This window comes from Tamandua tetradactyla, chromosome 22 (genome assembly GCF_023851605.1).
Source record: "Tamandua tetradactyla isolate mTamTet1 chromosome 22, mTamTet1.pri, whole genome shotgun sequence".
In the NCBI taxonomy this organism is placed as follows: domain Eukaryota; kingdom Metazoa; phylum Chordata; class Mammalia; order Pilosa; family Myrmecophagidae; genus Tamandua; species Tamandua tetradactyla.
This window is the reverse complement of record NC_135348.1, coordinates 48289493-48309445: the sequence shown is the minus strand read 5'-3', so window position 1 is coordinate 48309445 and position 19953 is coordinate 48289493. Positions and strand designations below refer to the sequence as shown.

The following is a 19953-nucleotide window of genomic DNA, read 5'->3' as shown; positions in this document are numbered from 1 at the left end:
GTGTGAAGACACAGGCAGAGGCAGAGTCAGGCGTGAAGACACAGGTAGAGGCAGAGTCTGGTGTGAAGACACAGGCAGAGGCAGAGTCAGGTGTGAAGACACAGGCAGAGGCAGAGTCAGGTGTGAAGACACAGGCAGAGGCAGAGTCAGGTGTGAAGACATAGGCAGAGACTAGAGTCAGGCATGAAGACACAGCAGAGACTAGAGTCGGGTTCGTGAAGACACAGGTGGAGGTGGAGTCAGGCGTGAAGACACAGCAGAGACTAGAGTCAGGTGTGAAGACACAGGCAGAGGCAGAGTCAGGTGTGAAGACACAGGCAGAGACTAGAATCAGGCATGGAAACAGGCGGAGGTGGAGTCAGGCGTGAAGACACAGGCAGAGACTAGAGTCAGGCGTGAAGACACAGGCAGAAGCAGAGTCAGGTGTGAAGACACAGGCAGAGACTAGAGTCAGGCGTGAAGACACAGGCAGAAGCAGAGTCAGGCGTGAAGACACAGGCAGAAGCAGAGTCAGGCGTGAAGACACAGCAGAGACTAGAGTCAAGTTCGTGAAGACACAGGTGGAGGCAGAGTCAGGTTTCAACAAGCCAAGGAATACCTGGGGCCACCAGAAGTTGGAAGAGCAAGAAAGAGCCTACCTGTGCCGGTTTGAAGCTATTATGTCCCCAGAAAAGCCATTTCTTTTAATCCTCATTCAATACTGCTGGGTGGGTCCTTTCAGACTGTTTCCATGGAGACGTGACCCCCCCCCCAACTGTGGTGGTAACTTTTAATTATAGGTCCCATGGAGATGTGTCTCCACCCACTCAAGGTGCATTGCTCACTGGAGCCCTTTAAGAGGGACCATTTGGGGAAAAGCTTCAGAGCCACCAGAGCTGACAGAGCCCGCACAGCCAGAGACCTTTGGGGCAGAAGGAAAACGTCCCGGGGGAAGCCTTAATGAGGTGAGGAGAAAAAGCCAGCAGACATCACCATGTGCCCTCCCAGCTGAGAGAGAAACCCCGAACTTCATCTGCCCTTTCTTTGGAGTTAAGATATTTTTCTCCAGCTGCCTTAATTTGAACATTTTCATGGCCTTCGAGCTATAAACTTGCAACTTAATAAGTTTCCTTTTTAAAAGCCATTCCATTTCTGGTAAGCTACAATTCTGGTAGCTTCAGCAAACTAGAATACTCCCCTACAGCTTTTGTACGGCCCTGACAACATTATGATTTTGGATTTTTAGCTTCTAGAACTGAGAGAGAATACATTTTTGTTTCTGTAAGCTACACTGCATGTGGTAATTTGTTATAGTAGCTCTAGTAAGTGATTATGTTACCTAGCATTCTTATGTACATTTTTTCTTGCTTTTTTGCCTGTACACTTTTTGTTTGACTCTTTACATGACAATGATTTTGTAATGTTATTTTTCTATAGAGAGATTATAAAAATTTATTTTGTTTTATAGCATGGAAGATGAAAAGTTATTTTTTGTTATTGATAATTTAGGAAAGTTTCTTACAGCAGTGCAAGTCTTTAGTGTTGATAGGTAAATATTTAGGGTTGTTGTCAAAATTGGGAATGCTTCTTTCAAGGTTCATATATGATATATAGGATTTCACGGCATTTGAAGTTAAAATTTAACAAATTTTAAAAACTCTGCATGGATGACTGTCTTTAACCAGTTTTATGAGGCTTATATAATCTTTTTCAATATTACTAGTTCCTGTGAAACATGTGACTGCTAACAAAATCCGGAATAGAGGTGATGAGGCAAAACCATTTAAGGTTGAGGGGAGAGCACCCAAAGGTGGCGTCTGGCGGAGACTGGGGACCCGCCTGTGGGTGCAATTTCAGTAAGGGCGGAGCAAAGCGTCCTGGGCCTGGGGCCCTGGTGGGAAATCATATCAGATCTGGTGACTGGCTGAGGGCAGACCACCTGCCTTGGGGTGTAATGGGGTCAAAGGCTCGTAGCTGGACCCTAAATGTGTGAAAAGTGATGTAACTTAGGGTAGGAGCAGGGGCGTGAGGCATGAATCAAAACTGCCCCTGGCTGGCTCAGGAACAGTGGGACTGTACCAGGACCATACAAACTGGGGCCACACCAATATATCCAACAATGACCAAATATACCACCTTCTCCTTATCCAGATCCCAAAAATAAATGATAGAGGGCAAGCTGGGAGGGAAAAAAGCAACGTTGATAAGATAGTATATTATTGCATAGTCTATATACTGTTTATATGTGGAGTCACTTAAGTAAATGAACGTATTACAGGCAAGCATTTGTAATATACTACCTAAAGTTTCTATTTTAAGTATATAAATATATTACTGTTTAATATAGTCCCCTAAAGCTTTATGCATTTAAATTGGACAAAGGTTTTTCCTTTGGTCCCCTCATTGGAAAGGGGCTCAGCTTCCTCAGGTCCCTCCTACGTTCAGGCTTTTGCAGCGGACCCGTCACAATGGTGCAGGCACGGAAAAGCAGCCCTGGGATTCTGGGACGTGCACATGTGCTTCCTGCCATCACGCTTTCCCGTGCACGCGTGGGTGTGCATCGCGCTATCCAAAGGTGAACTGGCCAACAGCGGGGAGCTCCAAAGCTGAGTGTAAAGTTGGAGACTCTTGTCCTGGCCCACAAGGATGAATCCATCCTCTGAAGTTTTCTAAAGTAGAATATTAGGCAAGGAAATGTCGACTTTGTGGATAGATTTCAGGTTCAGTGGTAAAGGAAATCTGTGTTTCTTGTTATGTTTAGGCTTCCATTTATATGTATTTCTGTTGTTACAGTCAGTATTTCTTCACAACATTAATAGAAGCAAATAAATAAGATGGGGCATCTCCACTCCTTTCCATAAAAACAAATTGAAAACAAATAAATGTTACAGTTTCTTCTTCACAAATTTGCATGCGCATACTGGCACAATACATCCTTATACTTTCAAACCCCTTTGATCTCAGGGAAAAATGCTTTTTTTCTCTTTGTTTTTATTACTTATTCAGAGCCAACTTTAGCAGCTCATCCAAGCTGTAAAACTGCAGTAGAAGGCCAAAAATTTCGTAAGCAAAGGGATCAAATTAAGAACATGATGGGAAGCAGTATCCTTAGAAGAAATCAGAAAGGTTAAGGGTCTGTTTCATTGTTTAAACTTTAAATAAGCACTGTCTAATTCTTGTTTGAGACTTCCTGAATTGGTGGCAGTGGGCTTATTTTTATTATCACTATGTTTCAAGGAAAACTTAATCTAATTGTTTCCTTCTATAAATTTTAAAACAGAAAGAGTTCTGGATTAGAGTCTTTCAATAAACTTTTAAAACATGTAAGTTTTGCTGTTCTACTTTACTGATAAAGAAGAAGGCAGATACAGAAAAAAGTAAAGGATTGCTAAACCAAAGTATACACATATACATATTTAAATTATGTAATTAATTCTCAAAAAATAAACCACTGAGCACTCTGGGGAACTTTCTTAGTATTTTTTTCTATGCTTGTCTAGATAGCACTCTGAATAAATTTGTCAAAAAAAGGGAAGGGCTTTCAAAATAGATTTTAGAAACAATGTGGAAAGAATCGGACAATTTTTAAAGGGGCAGCTTTCTATGATGTAACTGAAACTTCTTTATGGTCTTCACAAGACGTTCTAAAAATGAAGATAAAGCTGCGTAATTCACAAAGAGCCTGGTAGTCATTCTTCTTTCTCTCTACTCTGTTTTTAGAGATAGCAAAGAAATTTTTATGCATGTAGTCATTTCCTTCTTGAACCCTAAACTCAATAAAGAGTAACGTTTTCCTTGTCTGAGATTCCCAGTTTATTAACTTTAAATACTTCTCTCTCTCTGTCATGCACATGTAATCACACACATACACACACACACACACACACACACACACACACACACACCTCCTAAGGCAAAGGAAGGGAAAGTCCAGCTTTCCTCAACTTACTGTATTCTCTCCACTTTGTTTGCTTTTCTAGGTAGAAAGCTATTTAAAATTTAAAAGAAAGCCCACCAAAGAATTCCAAACTAAGCAACTACTTTAAATGAAGTGAAAGCCATAACCAAATTGAAGACAGATCCTACACCAGAAAAATGCAATGGTTCTGACCCCATGAACCATCCATTGCAGTCTGTGTGACAATAAAGCACAATGTGATTTAGAACCCAGAAAGCGAGTGCATCGAGCGTTTGAAGAGAAGATTGACCAAGGGTGTCACCCATGCTAGGAACGGCTTTGTGTACCTGCCGCATCTAGGCTCACTCTGGAGTCTCCGCATAGCACAGAGCTGTGTCCGCCTCTGCTTGTCTTTTCTCTGGGTTTCTCCCCCAGGTATTTTTTCCACCTGTAGCAAAATTTTCACCGTCCTTCCCCCAGTCCATCCCCATCTCCTCCCCCACCTTCTACCCTCCTGGCCCATCAAAATTCTACCAGACCTTTATGAAGGCTTCTTGGTTTCCCCCATTTGTTTATAATCACTATGTCCTTTGAAATCTCACTGAATTTTACCCCTTGTTTATGTAGATCAAATGCATGATGCAGATTTAAAGACTATAGATTTACAGGTCTAATGACTTACCAACCACGCAAGGCCTTTGAATACAAACTGTCACTATCAGTCTTCTGGTAGGAGCTTGTCTTTATGTGTTACCTGCTCAGTGAAGTTGCATTTAAGCCAGAGGATCTCTCAAAGTTCCATGACTCAAGAATGCTCGTATGTATCTGTTCTATCATTACATAAAAGAAATAGATTTGTGGGAGTAGTTGCTAGTGTGCGAATACCCAGGGTTCATACTCACTTTACTTAAAAGAAGCATTTGTGCATGAAGGTAATCAGAATGGAAAGACAGGAATAAGTGAAGGGTGTAATGAAATAAAAGGGGGGGCCTGGAGAGAGAAGCAGGGGGACGGGAAGGGAGGGGGTGGAGAGAGAGCGCACAAAAATATGCTATGAAGGTTGAGTTTTTGGGAAAACAAGTCATAAGAAATGATAATCCTTTCATTTCCCGCACTCCTCTCTTTCTCTGACATGAAGGTACAGCTCTCAGCAGATACACTTTCAGGAATTAGTGGGTTAAATAGTGATCAACCATTGCCGAGGCAAATAAATGCCAGGTAAACAGGACGGTGGGTTATGAATGCAGAAGCAGAACTCGAATTGGACCCGGACATTCAGAGAGGGTGAAGTCGTGGTGAGCTGGGGCCCAGCGGAGGGGCAGCGACGCTCAGGCTGGTCTGGAGCGTGGGCAGGTCTGGGCAGCAGAGAAAGAAGCAGCACAGAGCGGCGAGCGCCCCAGCACGCGCAGAGAGCCGTGCGAGGAGCTGAGAGACGGGAGCAACAGTTTTTGTTTAGGGTGTGATAAGGGAGTTGTAAAAAATTTCCTAAAAAGTTAGAATTTTCCCAAGAATAATATTTAAAATTGTGAGAAGAGTAGTGACATGATTAAAGGCATGTGGTTTTTAAAAATGAATCTGACTAAAATACGTTGGGTAATGTAGAGAAGAGAAGGAAAAAGTCAGAACAATCATTTAATTATGATAATCGAAGCATGAGAAGATGAGGGAAAGGGATTGGGAAGGGAATAAAGACTGAGGGGATAATTATTTCAGAAAAAAATTAGTAGAGTCTTTAGAATGCTTGGAAAAGAGAGATTGCTAGTCCTGACATGCATAAAAGGTAAATCAGGATGCATGCCTTTTTCAGATGCGGGGGAGTCCTGGGGGGTACTGATGGATTCCTGGGGGGACTGATAGATTCCAGGGGGTTCTGATAGATTCCTGGGGGTTCCAATAGATTCCTGGGGGTTCCAATAGATTCCTTGGGGTTCTGATAGATTCCTGGGGGTTCTGATAGATTCCTAGGGGTTCTGATAGATTCCTGGGGGTTCTGATAGATTCCTGGGGGTTCCAATAGATTCCTGGGGGTTCCAATAGATTCCTTGGGGTTCTGATAGATTCCTGGGGGTTCTGATAGATTCCTAGAGGTTCTCATAGATTCCTGGGGGTTCCAATAGATTCCTGGGGGTTCCAATAGATTCCTTGGGGTTCTGATTCCTAGAGGTTCTGATAAATTCCTGGGGGTTCTGATAGATTCCTGGGGGGTTCTGATAGATTCCTAGAGGTTCTGATAGATTCCTGGGGGTTCTGATAGATTCCTAGAGGTTCTGATAGATTCCTGGGGGTTCTGATAGATTCCTGTGGGGTTCTGATAGATTCCTGGGGGTTCTGATAGATTCCTGGGGGTTCTGATAGATTCCTGGGGATTTTGATAGATTCCTTGGGGGGGGGTTCTGATAGATTCCTGGGGGTTCTGATAGATTCCTTGGGGTTCTGATAGATTCCTGTGGGGTTCTGATAGATTCCTAGGGGTACTGATAGATTCCTGGGGGTTCTGATAGATTCCTAGGGGTTCTGATAGATTCCTGGGGGTACTGATAGATTCCTGGGGGTTCTGATAGATTCCTGGGGGTACTGATAGATTCCTGGGGGTTCTGATAGATTCCTAGGGGTTCTGATAGATTCCTGGGGGTACTGATAGATTCCTGTGGGGTTCTGATAGATTCCTGGGGGTTCTGATAGATTCCTAGAGGTTCTCATAGATTCCTGGGGGTTCCAATAGATTTCTGGGGGTTCTGATAGATTCCTAGAGGTTCTCATATATTCCTGGGGGTTCCAATAGATTTCTGGGGGTTCTGATAGATTCCTGGGGGTTCTGATAGATTCCTGGGGGTACTGATAGATTCCTGGGGGACAGATAGATTCTTTTGCGTTTGCAGTGAATTGTATGTGGACTCCCAAAAGGAAATGACTTGCAGGCAATTAAAAATGTGATGCTGGAATTCATGACAGTGGTCAAGATTAAGAAATAGATGGGGAATTACACAAATAGAGGTGATAATTGAAACCGTGAGACTTGATAACTTTAGTGTAAAAGAAGGAAGAGTTTCCTTTCGTTATAATTTCATTAAAACTTCGAGAATAAACTTCAGTTACCCTCAAAGAGAAACAAGGAATGAAAAAAAATCACTTCCTTTTAAATTTTATAAATTTGACCTAATTTTACACACACAAGCATGTACATACATACACACATTTACATATACATATAATTTTGACACAATATATCTGTGGTTACAACTACTACTCACCACTCCCCTTCACAGACCTACTTATTGTTTGAACCCAGAAAAAAACATCTAATCATTTTCTAGACACACAGCACGCATTCTTGATTTCATCTCTACTCAGGGTGAATGTCATAAATACAGCGATGCATGTGCCTGTGCCTTGGAGAAAGAAATGTTTAAAAGAGTAGTGTTTGCTTTTAATTTGTTGCTATGGAAATGAGCCATATTGCCCCTTGGTATTTATTTGTATTTTAAGTTGGCGTTGCATGAAAATAATGATTCACTTAATAACAACAAAGTTTTATGAGCAGGAACGAACCATAACAATGAAGAAAATATTCTGCACAGTTAAAACAGAAATTGATCTTCAACACGGACAGTCACTGAGGCGAGATTGTGGAACATAAACACACAGAGGCTTGCTTCGCTCCTGTTAGCTGGCAAGACAAAGGTTGTCATTTAGTCATAGCACAGATCTTACCTCTCCACTGTAGGAAAACCCATTTTTTTCCTTCCTGAAGTGTTGCCCCCCACCATCTGCTCCCCTCTCCCCCTGCTGTGGCCTCAGGCACCTGTTCTGCCCTGGGCACCCTCTCCCTCCCTGCAGCCTCTGCTCCCTGGACACCCTCTCCCTCCCAGCAGCCTCTTCTCCCTGGGCACCATCTCCCTCCCTGCAGCCTCTGCTCCCTGGGCACCTTCTCCCTCCCCGCAGCCTCTGCTCCCTGGGCACCCTCTCCCTCCCTGCAACCTCTGCTCCCTGGGCACCTTCTCCCTCCCCGCAGCCTCTGCTCCCTGGGCACCTTCTCCCTCCCTGCAGCCTCTGCTCCCTGGGCACCCTCTCCCTTCTCGCAGCCTCTGCTCCCTGGGCACCCTCTCCCTCCCCGCAGCCGCTGCTCCCTGGACACCTTCTCCCTCCCCGCAGCCTCTACTCCCTGGGCACCTTCTCCCTTCTCGCAGCCTCTGCTCTGGGAATCAGCAAGTACGCTGTGAATCTTTTACTGCTGATTCCTGGGACAGGCCTAGTGCATGCCGAATCTCTTCAAGTCTTGCCAGTTTAGCATTTGTCCAGAATTTTTAAATTGTTTGAAAAATATTATTAAAACTGCATTAAAATGGACCACATGGAGTTTGATGGACTCCCACTTTGTCCATCCAGCTTCTGTGTAGCCCTGGTTAGCAGCGAACGGTTATGTCTTCACCTCGTTTCAACGTGGACGTTGGTCATAAATAAATCGTCTCCAATTTTCCAGCCCTTTCCAAATGCAACGTAGGTGTAATTTATGCCTCATTTTTAGAGGAGCTTGTAGGGCAGTCAGATACATATGATTTCCGGGAAGAAGAATTCAACGGTGTAGCATCAGCTATGTCATTAGAAATAGACAAAGATACAAGACTCTCTACCTTCATATGAAAGAGAGCTCAGCCTCTATTTCCCCCACTTGGCTTACACTCCCTTACCTCTAGTTCCCTCGCTTTTCACTCACCTTAGGCTTAGAGAGTAACCTGAACATCCTTACTATGGCAGATTTGATATTAATTTATGGTGTAAGCTAGAAGTATTTATTTGATATTAATTTATGGTGTAAGCTATAAGTATTTATTCTATTGTTTGGCAAGATTTTGGGGGGAACTGTGAAATTTCTCAGCAGCAATTATCTCAAAAAAAGGAGTGTTTAATAAAAAATAAGTATTGAATTTGCATTTTTCAGAAAGCTCGATTATGAACACATAACAAAATATCTATCAAGATTTAGCATCTATTGGGACCATGCCAAAACCAATGACCACATAGAAACCAGAAGACATAGCATGCTAAGAAAGTGTCAGCATCTACTTTAAAAGACTGTGCCCACTACAGTAACTTTCCAGAAACCTACAACCTCAGATGGGTCCCTGGTCCAGACATGTCCTGAAACCCAGAGGGCCCAGTCTCTGCAGAACATCAGATAGTTCCATCTCCCTGCCCCATATTAGTGACAGACCCTTCCAATTCCCCTCCTCCTCCTTTCCCCCCTCCCCCTCCCCACTCCCTCCTCCCCCTACCCCACGACAGCCACCCTCCCAGAACCCTATCATCAGCCCATTTTGTGCAACATGACCTGAGGGATCTTCTCTAACTTCCAATGAAAATGTTTAATTTGAATTTTTCATAACTCACCTGATGCTTTTTGCATGCATGCATTTTAAAGTATGCACAAACAGCTCAGGAAGAAACAAAGTTTGACCCAGTGTCCTAGGATGGAAGTCGGGCATCAAGTTTCAAAATACTTTCCAAATGGCTCATATCCCTAAATCATTTGTCTAATAAAAAGTTTCAGACCTGATTTTGCATGTAGATAATTTACCTAATATCCAGAGAGGCAGTACCGTGGCGAGCTTACAGGTGCCTCGACGCGGGAGCCAAATATCCTCCGTTCGAGTCTGTCTGTACAATACACATAGTCTGGCAACTTATTAAATCTTCCCGTGCCTCAGCTTCCCCATGCATATGACAGGAAAGCATCATCCCTGGATCGTACTGGTGGGAGGCACTTGCACTGGGTCAGCAGTGCAATTAACTGCACGGCAACAGCTAAGTGGACACTAAACAGTTAAGTCCAGTGGCTGCATGTTGCAATTTCTGATGTTTTAATATTTCATTTAAAACTCCGAAAATGAATCCTTGCCAATAAGACAACAAAGGGGCAGATATTTGTTTTTATAGACAAAGTTATATAAATAACAGGGAAGGCTTTTCTAAATACGCTAGTAATGCCCCTGTGCCAAAGTCCAAACCAGACACACAACCTCCCTGCACCGCATTTTCCACCCGCCCACGCTGTGGGGAGAGGGGCCACGTATGCCCATAATTCAAGGAAATCCCCCAGCTTGTCACCCACAAAATTAAACTAATAGAAAACATGAGGGGAATTTATTTTATGTTTGAATATACAAACTTCAGAGCATCATGATATCATAAATGATTCAGAAAAATGAAACACTCATTGATGTTGGCTGCCAGATAAACCAATGCATATTCTTGTTATTTTTTATAGTATGTTTTTCAAACATAATTTTGTGAGCTAGAGGCTAAATGTATTTTTAGAGCATATTGTCTAAAAAAAAAGGTGCAATTCTCAATTTCCAAAAACTTGCCAATCAAATAATGAAGTAAGTGTATATTGTGTCACAGAATTGGCATTAGAGCATCACGATTTAAGAGCTGATTTTTTTTTTTGATATTTTCAATCAGAGAAAAAGAATAGCGAAATAATTTATGGAGTTGATGTAAAAATTTACATTTTGCACGTCAAGTACAATATGTTACTGTTTCAAATTTAAGGTAGTTTGGTTGCTTAAGATACTGAGAGGGTTTTTTTGATATTTTTGTCTAAATATGGAATAAAATGCACTAAAAAGAGAAAGTAAAATATGTTTTTTCACCTAAAATTCCTATTAGTTCATTACCACACTGAGAAATCACTGGATATTCCTCAAAATTTAGAAGCTAGTATTTTTTACTTTATTTATGGAGCAAAGGTGCTACTTCCTCGTGGAGATGGAGTGTAGCGGGGTTGGGCAGCTGGAGTGCAGGTAACTTCAATGCTTAGAAAACCCCCTAGAGACCAGCGGGAGCTGGGCCATTGCAGAGACAGCCGAGCTCCACATTTAGAAAGCTTCATCTTTGTTGTTTTTCCTTAGGGTTTCTTTTTCTCCGCCACCAGATTTTGCTTATGTTTTTCATCTATGGGCCACAAACCAAAATGTGACTACATGGTAAAGCATTAGACAAGGGAAATTTTAATAATTATAAGAAGGGTACAATTAAATTTACATTCCAGATGAGGTATGTATTATAAAAGACAGGACAAAATAATTTTTAGAACACTTCAAAATAAACAACTGCAGATCGTGTATGTAGATATATTATTGAAACTTCTCTGTACTGAGAAAATGATATTCATAATGAAAAAGAGGGAGAGTTGCTGCTTTTCTATGCATTATTGGAAGCCATTTAAATTAAAGTCTTTTCACGTATCCCTCCCAACCCATAGAGGTCATGGAGGAGAGCACATAAATCCATCCATGACCCATTCATCCCATCCCAGCATTCAGAGCCTACTACAATCCTATTCCTTAAAACTTAGGAGTTAAACACGTTAGTCCAGAGCCACCTCTAGAACTTGGTCACACCAGACAAGAAAATCAGCAAATAGTGTGTGAGAAAGAAGAGGAGAAAGTAGAGGATTTACAGAATGTAGGTGCCACATGCTGGAAGACAGAGTTCCACCCTGGCTGAGTCAAGGAGAACACTTGGTACTGGAAATGAAGACATTTCTTTCTAATGAGACAAAAGAGTAACATGGGGGAGAAAGGAGTACTTGGAATGGATGATTCCCCTCAGATTTCATGATAGAGGAAAGGAAGGAAGCAAAAATCCCAAAGAAACAAAAGAAAATGACAAAATGCATACATAATAATTTCCTCTCCTTACCCTACATATGTAAAAAGTGCCATCTATTTAAAAAACTACAACTCACTAAACTAACTGAATAGGTTATTCAGAACCACATAAAACCTTCAACCATGGTTGTATACAATCTAGTTGCTAACCCAAGAAATAAGAGACCATGAAATAAACAAATGGCAGAAAAATTCATACAAAATTATCATAAGAACTATACAGAAAATGAGAAACAAGCATTTTAGCTGAGAAATAATCGATCCCTAATGAAATGAAAGCCATCACACCAAAAACTGAATTAATTATACTTAAACAAGAATCACCAATATGAAAATAACTCAAATCAGAGTTTTAAAAAGGCAGAAATATGGTCACAAAAACAAAACAAGGAAATGTTAAATGAAAGTTTTCTGAACTGGGAGGAAAATAATAGTAAAAGAAAAACATCCAGAAGTTGAAAATTAAATAAAAAGACGTCCAAGTAACAATATATGGGACTGGGAATTATAAATAGGTGTTTTGGGGAAAGGGATGAAAACTGTGAACACAACGACAGTAACACTAAGGAAGAGGTAAAATAATCAGGAAGAGTGTGAGTGACACAGACAAGGGCAAGGAGGTTGTTCATAGAACTGGAAGCCCTGGGGAAACACTAGGATGGATACAGCTAATATTTAAAAACATTATTTAAGAAAAGTCTCTAGAAATAAATGAATTTATGAATCTAAACATCAAAGGTTCAATCATTTATCTAAGAAAACTGAACAGCAGTCAACAATATAGAAAATAACTAGGAATTACAGGCAAAAAGACCAAGTTACTTCCAAATAAAAAGAAAATCACGTTGGCGTAAGAGTCGTCACCAGCAAGATGCAGAGCGAGACTGTGCATCTAAACACACGGCAGAACAGCACTGAACACACATGCGTGTGCACATACTAAAAGAACTGTAATTGTTAAGCATACACACTAAAAGAGAACTGTAATTGTTAAGCACACACATGCTCACACACTAAAAGAGAACTGTAATTGTGAGTCAATTCTTGTCTCAGAGTAGATAAGCTTTATCCAGCCATTGTTTGGGAAAATGACAATTGGTGATTAGATAGGTTTAATTATAGATATAAGGCTAAAACAAAGTTGAGATGAATGTTAGATGCTTTCACAAAGTAAAAATATTGCAACTAAAATATGGAAAGAAAAGGGAGAGAAAGAAGGGAAAACAAAGTAATCTTACTAATTGGCACACAGCTAGTAAATGGGAATCAAAGAATATAATAAAGCTGATAATCCAAATAGTTGAAGACTAAATAAGGAAAAAAAAGACACTAAAATCAACATAGGTAAATAGGTAGGCAGATGGATAGATAGGTATAAATAGGTAAATAATAGATAACAAAATACAAGGACATAAGCCACATTGAGAAAGAATCACAGGAAATACAACATACGATAATGGTAGATGTGAGACCAAATATGTCAGTTGTATCAATGCATGAAAATGGGTTAAAACATCCATAAAAATATTTAAATACTTTCCCAATGGCTTACAAGTCACAAGTCCACACTTTACACATTGGCACATTAGACTCATACTTACATTACAGGGATTCAGAAAGCAGAAAATAAAGGGACAAGTGAAGGCATAACAGGAAAACGGAAAGAGTCAGTGATCTGGATTTCAGAGAATCCAGATAATCAGGATTCAGCTCAGAAGATTAAAATATGAAGAAAAAGAAAAAATTGTAATATTTAGAGCATAATCCACGATATCAATTATGTATTTATGAGTTACACAATATAGGAAATATCTTCATAAGGGAGGAACTAGATAGATAAATGTAAATTAATAATAAGAGATTTTAAAATATCACCACCAGTAAAAGGCAGCTCAAGAAGACACAAATATGGATAAGGAACAACTGAAGAACATATTATTAAAGGTAGATAGTATATATATTAGGGAACTTCATGCTCTGATATAGAGACCATCTTTCTCTCGAGCACCCACGGAATATTAAAAACAGACATTTGGTCACAGAGAAAGCACCAATACTACATAAAAAAGATTTATTTTCTGATCACAATGCAATAAAACTAAAAATTAATGCAACATTTTTGTAGATAGCTATCAAAATGGACTTTGGTTTGAATGGAAGTTTAAAAGGTTCTAAATGTAAATTTAGTTAATAGAAATGAAAGTACCATGTATGTAAGACAAACTTTATGGAGGCCCATAGATGTCCAGTTACAGACCCCTCCAGGTGGCCCGTGACTTGCTTCCAACCAACAGAATATGTCGAAGTGGATGAGGCATCCTCCCTTGATTAGGTTTTGTGTTGTATTACACAACACTCTGTTTGTGCAAACTGGAAAAGGATGGCTCTCCCTTGCTGCCCTGAAGAAGTAAGCGACTGCGCTGGGAGAGGGGCTGTGAGAGAGCCACAGGGCACACGACCTTGGATAGCCTCCACCAGCTCCAGCCAATGGCCAGCAAGGAAACAGGACCTCGGTCTTGCACATCAGGGAGGAACCTGCCACAGCTGGAGGAAGAAGCTTCTTTGGGGAAGAACCGGTGTCCCCGGACAAGCCTCTGCTGACCCTGTAGACCAGCTGACCACGTCCCCGAAGCCTGCGAGATGCTGAGCACAAGGAGCAGCTAATTAGTCTGTCCCCCTGACTCACAGCAACTGTGAGATAATAAATGCATATGTTTTCAGCCACAAAGTTTGTGGAAATTTACATGTCAACAGAAAACTGATAAATCATATGTCTGAGTAAAAGGGTGTCAAGAAATGATCAGAGGAAAAATAAGTCATCTTGTCCTTGAGGAAATCCAGATGTCGGAGTTACTAGACAAAAGACTTTAAATCCGTTATTTTCAGCACGTCCAATGATCTAAAGAAAGCCATGCCTAAAGAACTAAAGGGAATTTTAAGAAAACGTCTCATCAAATGGAGAATATAACAAAAAACTAGAAAGTGCTCTTAAGAGAAAAACCAATAAAAATTTGCAAGTAGAAAAGGACAATAACAGAAATGAAAAATTCACTAGAGGGGCTCGAGAACAGATTGAGGAGGTAGAAGTAAAACCAGAGAAAGTGAGCTTGAAGCACGGTCAATCGGGAAACAGAAAGGAAGAAGAATGAAGGAAAAGAAGCAGAGTCTCAGAGAACGACGGGGCACAATCAAGCACACCCCTGCATGCCAATCGACACACGATACTAGCCCCAGAGGAGAGGACAGACGGAAGGGGCCGAAAGAATATTTCAAGAAATAATGGCCAACAACCTCAAAAAATTGATGAAAAATATTAATCCATCCAAGTAGATCCATAAAACTTATTTCAAGGTCAATAAGTTGCGAGTAAGAGACTGAGCCTTGCTGTCCCAGAACTCGCCCTGCTGCCGAGGGAGCGTTATGGAGGAGCAGCTGCATCAAAGCTTTGTTGGCTGCGGGACTCAGAGCGCAGACCCTGGGCGTGGGAGGAGTCAGTCTTCTGTGGATAAGGGCCTTCCGTGTGTGTGAACATGCCCAGACACGTGCACGGATTATTCCGGGGAGGAACCTACACTGTTAGCCTCAGGCCATGCTCTAAACTTATTGATAGGACAGCTCATCTCTAACAGAGCTCTCATCCAGGAAAACCCACACAGGCCGGAAAAGGTGGTTTCATTTTGTTTTCTTTGTCTTCTTTTTTGTTGTTGTTGTTGTTAGTTCCTGGCATTCAAGGAAAACTCAGTCACCACACTAGCTGAAAACAATTCAAAGAACAGATGCCTTAGTGTATAAATTCCAGAGGTGACATTTTAAAATATCAAAATGTCTAGGCTAGGCAGGCAGGGTGGCTCAGCAGGCAAAATTCTCACCTACCAGTTTGGTTCCTGGTGACTGCCCATGTTATATATATAAAAAAAAAAATGTCTAGGCTGCAAAAAAGATTGTAAGACATACAAAGAAACAGGAAATAATGCCTCATGCGAAGGAGCAGTGTACAGAATTAGAAGCCATCAATGAGGAACACCAGAAGTTGGACGTAACAGAAAAAGACTTCTAAAAAATGGCCTAACTATGCTCAAATACAGAAAGAAAAACATGGAAAAGTACTGTCATGGTTAGGGACAGGTGTCAACTTGGCCAAGTTGTGGTACCTGTTCATCTGATTGGGCAAGCGCCGGCCTGTCTGTTGCAATGAGGACATTTCATAGGATTAGGTCATGATCACGTCAGCTACATCCACAGCTGATTCCATTTGTAATCAGCCAAAGGGGAGTGTCTTCTGCAATTAGTGATGCTAAATGCAATCACGGGAAGCCTTTTAAGGAGGACTCAGAGGAGACAGGTTCCATTCCTGCTTTGGCTGGTGAGCCTCTCCTGTGGAGTTCGTCCAGGCCATCCATTGGAATCATCGGCTTTGCAGCCTGCCCTGTGGATTTTGGACTCTGTGTTCCTACGGTCACGTGAGACACTTTCATAAATTTTATATTTGCAAGTGTTCCCTGTTGATTCTGTTTCTCTAGAGAACCCTAACTAATACAAGTACCAAAGGAATTCTGGAAAACTAGATAAATAGAAAGAGAATGTCCATAAAGAGATAGAAATCATGAAAAGTTACCAAACGCAGCTGAAGAGCACATGAGCAGAAGTTAAAACTCCTTATAAGGGTTCAACAGCAGATTGAAGCTGGCAGAAGAAAGAATCAGTGACACAAGAGGAAATTTCCACCACGACGGGAGCTCCAGGCCTCGGTCGGTCGTTCCACTGAAATGACCTGTAAACAGGCTGAAACGGTCAGAGACCACCGGGCCAGGAGAGTGCTGTGCAGCATTGAGGGAAGAGCAGGAGGGGCAGATTACAGCAAAGCATTGCAAGTTGCTCTCTCTGTGTCAGCTCCTGGCATCTGGTGCCCACCCCACACTCTCGTGGCAGGCCACTGTGGGGTCTCGTCCTGGCTGATTTGCTAGTGATTGAAAGAGCTTGAAAGTTCTCTTTCCTAACAACAGGGTAGGCATGGCCAGTCATTAATCATGGATTCTGATAAGCAAATTTGGGTCACTGGGCCCAACTCTGAGGGCAGCTATTGTTTCCTTCCACCCTGGATAAAAGTGAAGCAGGCTTTGCTTCAGCCTTGCCCCCACAGAGGCAGCAGCAGCTGATGTTTAAGACCCCTGGGCAGGAGAGTAGAGACACAGGACTCCCACAGGGCTGGGGGCAGTCACCTGAAGGCTGCGTTTGCGGGGCAGGGCAGGAAATCTCAGCCTCAGGGAGCCACGGCAGAAGATCTGGCACTTCTCCCAATCTCCTTCCAGTTCATAGGTGCCAGGACCTGTACTGGTTGGGAAAATCCTCTCCTGAAAACCCCCTTCCCAGAATTTGCCCTGCAGGAAAAAGCAGCCCAAGGAAACAAAAGGAATTCAAAAATCTACAAAGGTAGACAGTCCGAGACAAACTGCATTTGTCTAAGGCAGACCTTCCCGACACAAGGACTGAAGCCCAAGAAAATCGGTCTGGTCACTAACTTGTCACAAAACCAAGAAACAGACATCTCAGGGAATAAATCCTATAGTGAACATTTAAAAACATTAAAAGTTACGATGTGCCACAGAAGAGTACAAGACAATCAAAGAAGCAGGAAATGACGGCCCACACAAAGGAAGAGAACGAAGGCAGAGAAAACACCAGCAAAGAATACGAGAGTGTGACCACACCAAAAATAGCCTTTAAAAAATTATCACAATAATGCTTAAGTAGATGAAGGAAAACAAAGAGAACTGAAGTATAACAGGAAAACAACAAAAAAATGAATTATATAAGTCATTTAGTAAAGAGAAAGTTTAAAAAGAACTGAAGGACAATTGCTGGAACTAAAGACCATATCACTGAAATGAAAAATGCCCAGGGGTTTTCAAGAGCAGATTGGTGCTGGGAGAAGAAAGAATCAGTGAACTTGAATACAAGACACTTGAAATGAGTTAGCCTCAACAGGCTGAGGAGCAGAAAGAAAACAAAGGAAATGTAAAAATATCCTAAGACAGCAGTGGAACGTCATCAAGCACAGTACGGGAGCCCCAGAAGGCAAGGAAAGTCAGGAAGGGACAGAAGGAACAGTCAAGGAAATAAAGACAAAGAACTTCTTGTGCGTAGCAAAATACATGAATATGCACATCCGAGAAGCTCAGGGAACACCAAACAGGAAAAACATGAAAAAACATATACCCATCATATATTAATTACACTATCAAATGAATAGGACAAGAAGAGCATTTTGGAAGCTGCATGAAGGAAGCAAGGAGTCCCAATTTGATTGAGTCCCAATTTCTCATCAGAAATTATTGCAGCAAGAAAGCTGTGGGTTGAAATACATAAAAACTGCCAGCCATGAGTTTTATATCCAGCAAGGATCTCTTTCAAAAATGAGCAAGAGATTAAGACTTATTCAAATAAGCAAAAAGATTATCACTAGACCAGACCTAAAAGTCTGATAGTTCTTCAGACTGAAATAAGGACAGTAGACAGTAGAAAGTGGTTCAAGTCAGCATAAAAAATAAAGACTTGCAGTAACAATAACCATTTGGGTAATTTAAAATGCCAGAATTACTAAATTATTGTATTCTTTGGTATGTATGTTCCTTTCTTACTTCCTACAGGTGCTAATATGGAAATGCATAAAAAGTAATGATAAATCTAGGTTTTGGGACACACAGTGCAAAAAGTTATAAGTGGTAACAAGTACAAAAAATGATGGGGTATAGAGGTGTACAGAGAAAGTATATGTGCATGCTATTGAATTTAAGTTGGTATCAAACCAAATATGATTGCTATATATTTAAGATGCTAAATGTTAATCTCATGATGACAAGGAAAACAAATGAAAAATACATCCAGAAAAAAATCAGAAGTCACTCATTATAGTACAACACAAAAAAGCAAATAAATATCAAAGTAGGCTTTAATGGAAGTGAGGCTCAATAAAAGTATGACTTGAAAGGCTAAACAGCAAAATTGTATAAGAAAGTTCTGTATTATCAGCAGTGACTTTAAATGCAAATGGAGTAGACTCTCCAGTCAAAAGGCAGAGATTGGCAGAATGAATTAAAAAAAAAAAAGCTGACCCAACTATATGGTGTCTGCAAGAGGCTCACCCTAGAGTCAAAGATACAAGCAGGCTGATGGTGAAAGGAGAAAAGAAATATACCATGATAGTGAGAATCAAAAACAGAGCTGAAGTAGCTAGGCTAGTGATGGATAAATACACTTTAAGTCAAAAATAGTTATGAGAGGCAATGGTCATTATATTCCAATAAAGAAGACAATTCAAGAGGAAGATGTAAATATAAATATATATGCATTTAACAGCCAGAGCCCCAAAGTATATGAAGTAAATAATGAAAGATTTGAAGTGAGAAATGATGGTTCTACATTAATAGTAGGAGACTTTGATTACACCACTCCTAATAACGTGTGGGACATCTAGTCGGAAAATCAGTAATGAAGGGCAGGACTTGAATGATACACTGAACCAACGAGGCCTAACGATATGTATAGAACGCTGCACTCGATGAAAACAGAACACACTCTTCTCCATTGCCCAGGGATCATCCTCCAGGATAGACCATAGGCTGAGTTACAAACAAGTCTCAATAATTTAAAAAATATTGATATCAGTCAATATATATTTTCCAACCACAATGGAATGAAGCTAGAAATCAATAACAGAGGGAGAAATGGAAAATGCACAAATATGTGGAAATAAAACAATATACTGTTAGCCAATCAATGAGTTAAAGAGGAAATCAGAACCGAATTTATGAAATACCCTGAGGCAAATAAAAATGAAAATACGATATACCAAAACTTATGGGATGCAGTAAAGGCAGTGCTGAGAAGAAACTTTGTAACTCTATGCACTTACATTTAAAAAGAAGAAAGACTACAAATCGGACCTCAAAACTGGAAGAACTATCTATACCCAAAAGAAACGAAAGCAAGGGACTCAAACACATGTTTTCGCACTGATAGTCATAGCAGCATTATTCACAATTGCCAAAAGAGGGAAACAACCCGAGTGTACATCTGCTGGAGCAACCCAAGTGTTTTACCAGTGAATAGGTAAGTAAAATGCAGCAGACGCATACAATGGAATCTTAGTCAGCTGTCAAAGGAGTGAAGTTCTGATACCTGTGACAATGTAGAAGAACCCTGAAGACATCGTATTGAGTGCAATAAACCAGACATAGAAGGACAAACATTGTGTGATTTCACTGATTTTGAACAGTTAGAACAATCACATCCACAGCGTCAGAATCTAGAATGCAGATTACCGAGGGATGGGGTGGGGTTAGGGACTCGGAAGTTAAGGCTTAACAGGCAGTTTCCTGTTTGGAACGGTGATAATGTTTGATA

At 41.0% G+C, this 19953-nt stretch overlaps 1 long non-coding RNA gene across 1 annotated transcript in view; it reads left to right on the top strand.

Annotated features, from left to right (window-relative positions):
• The first annotated feature begins 751 nt into the window (after window positions 1-751).
• Window positions 752-19953, top strand: part of LOC143666165 (uncharacterized) — a 33755-nt gene continuing 14553 nt past the window's right edge. The window contains exon 1 of the long non-coding RNA XR_013167431.1: window positions 752-944. This is a non-coding gene — a long non-coding RNA (uncharacterized LOC143666165). The remainder of the gene's footprint in view (window positions 945-19953) is intronic.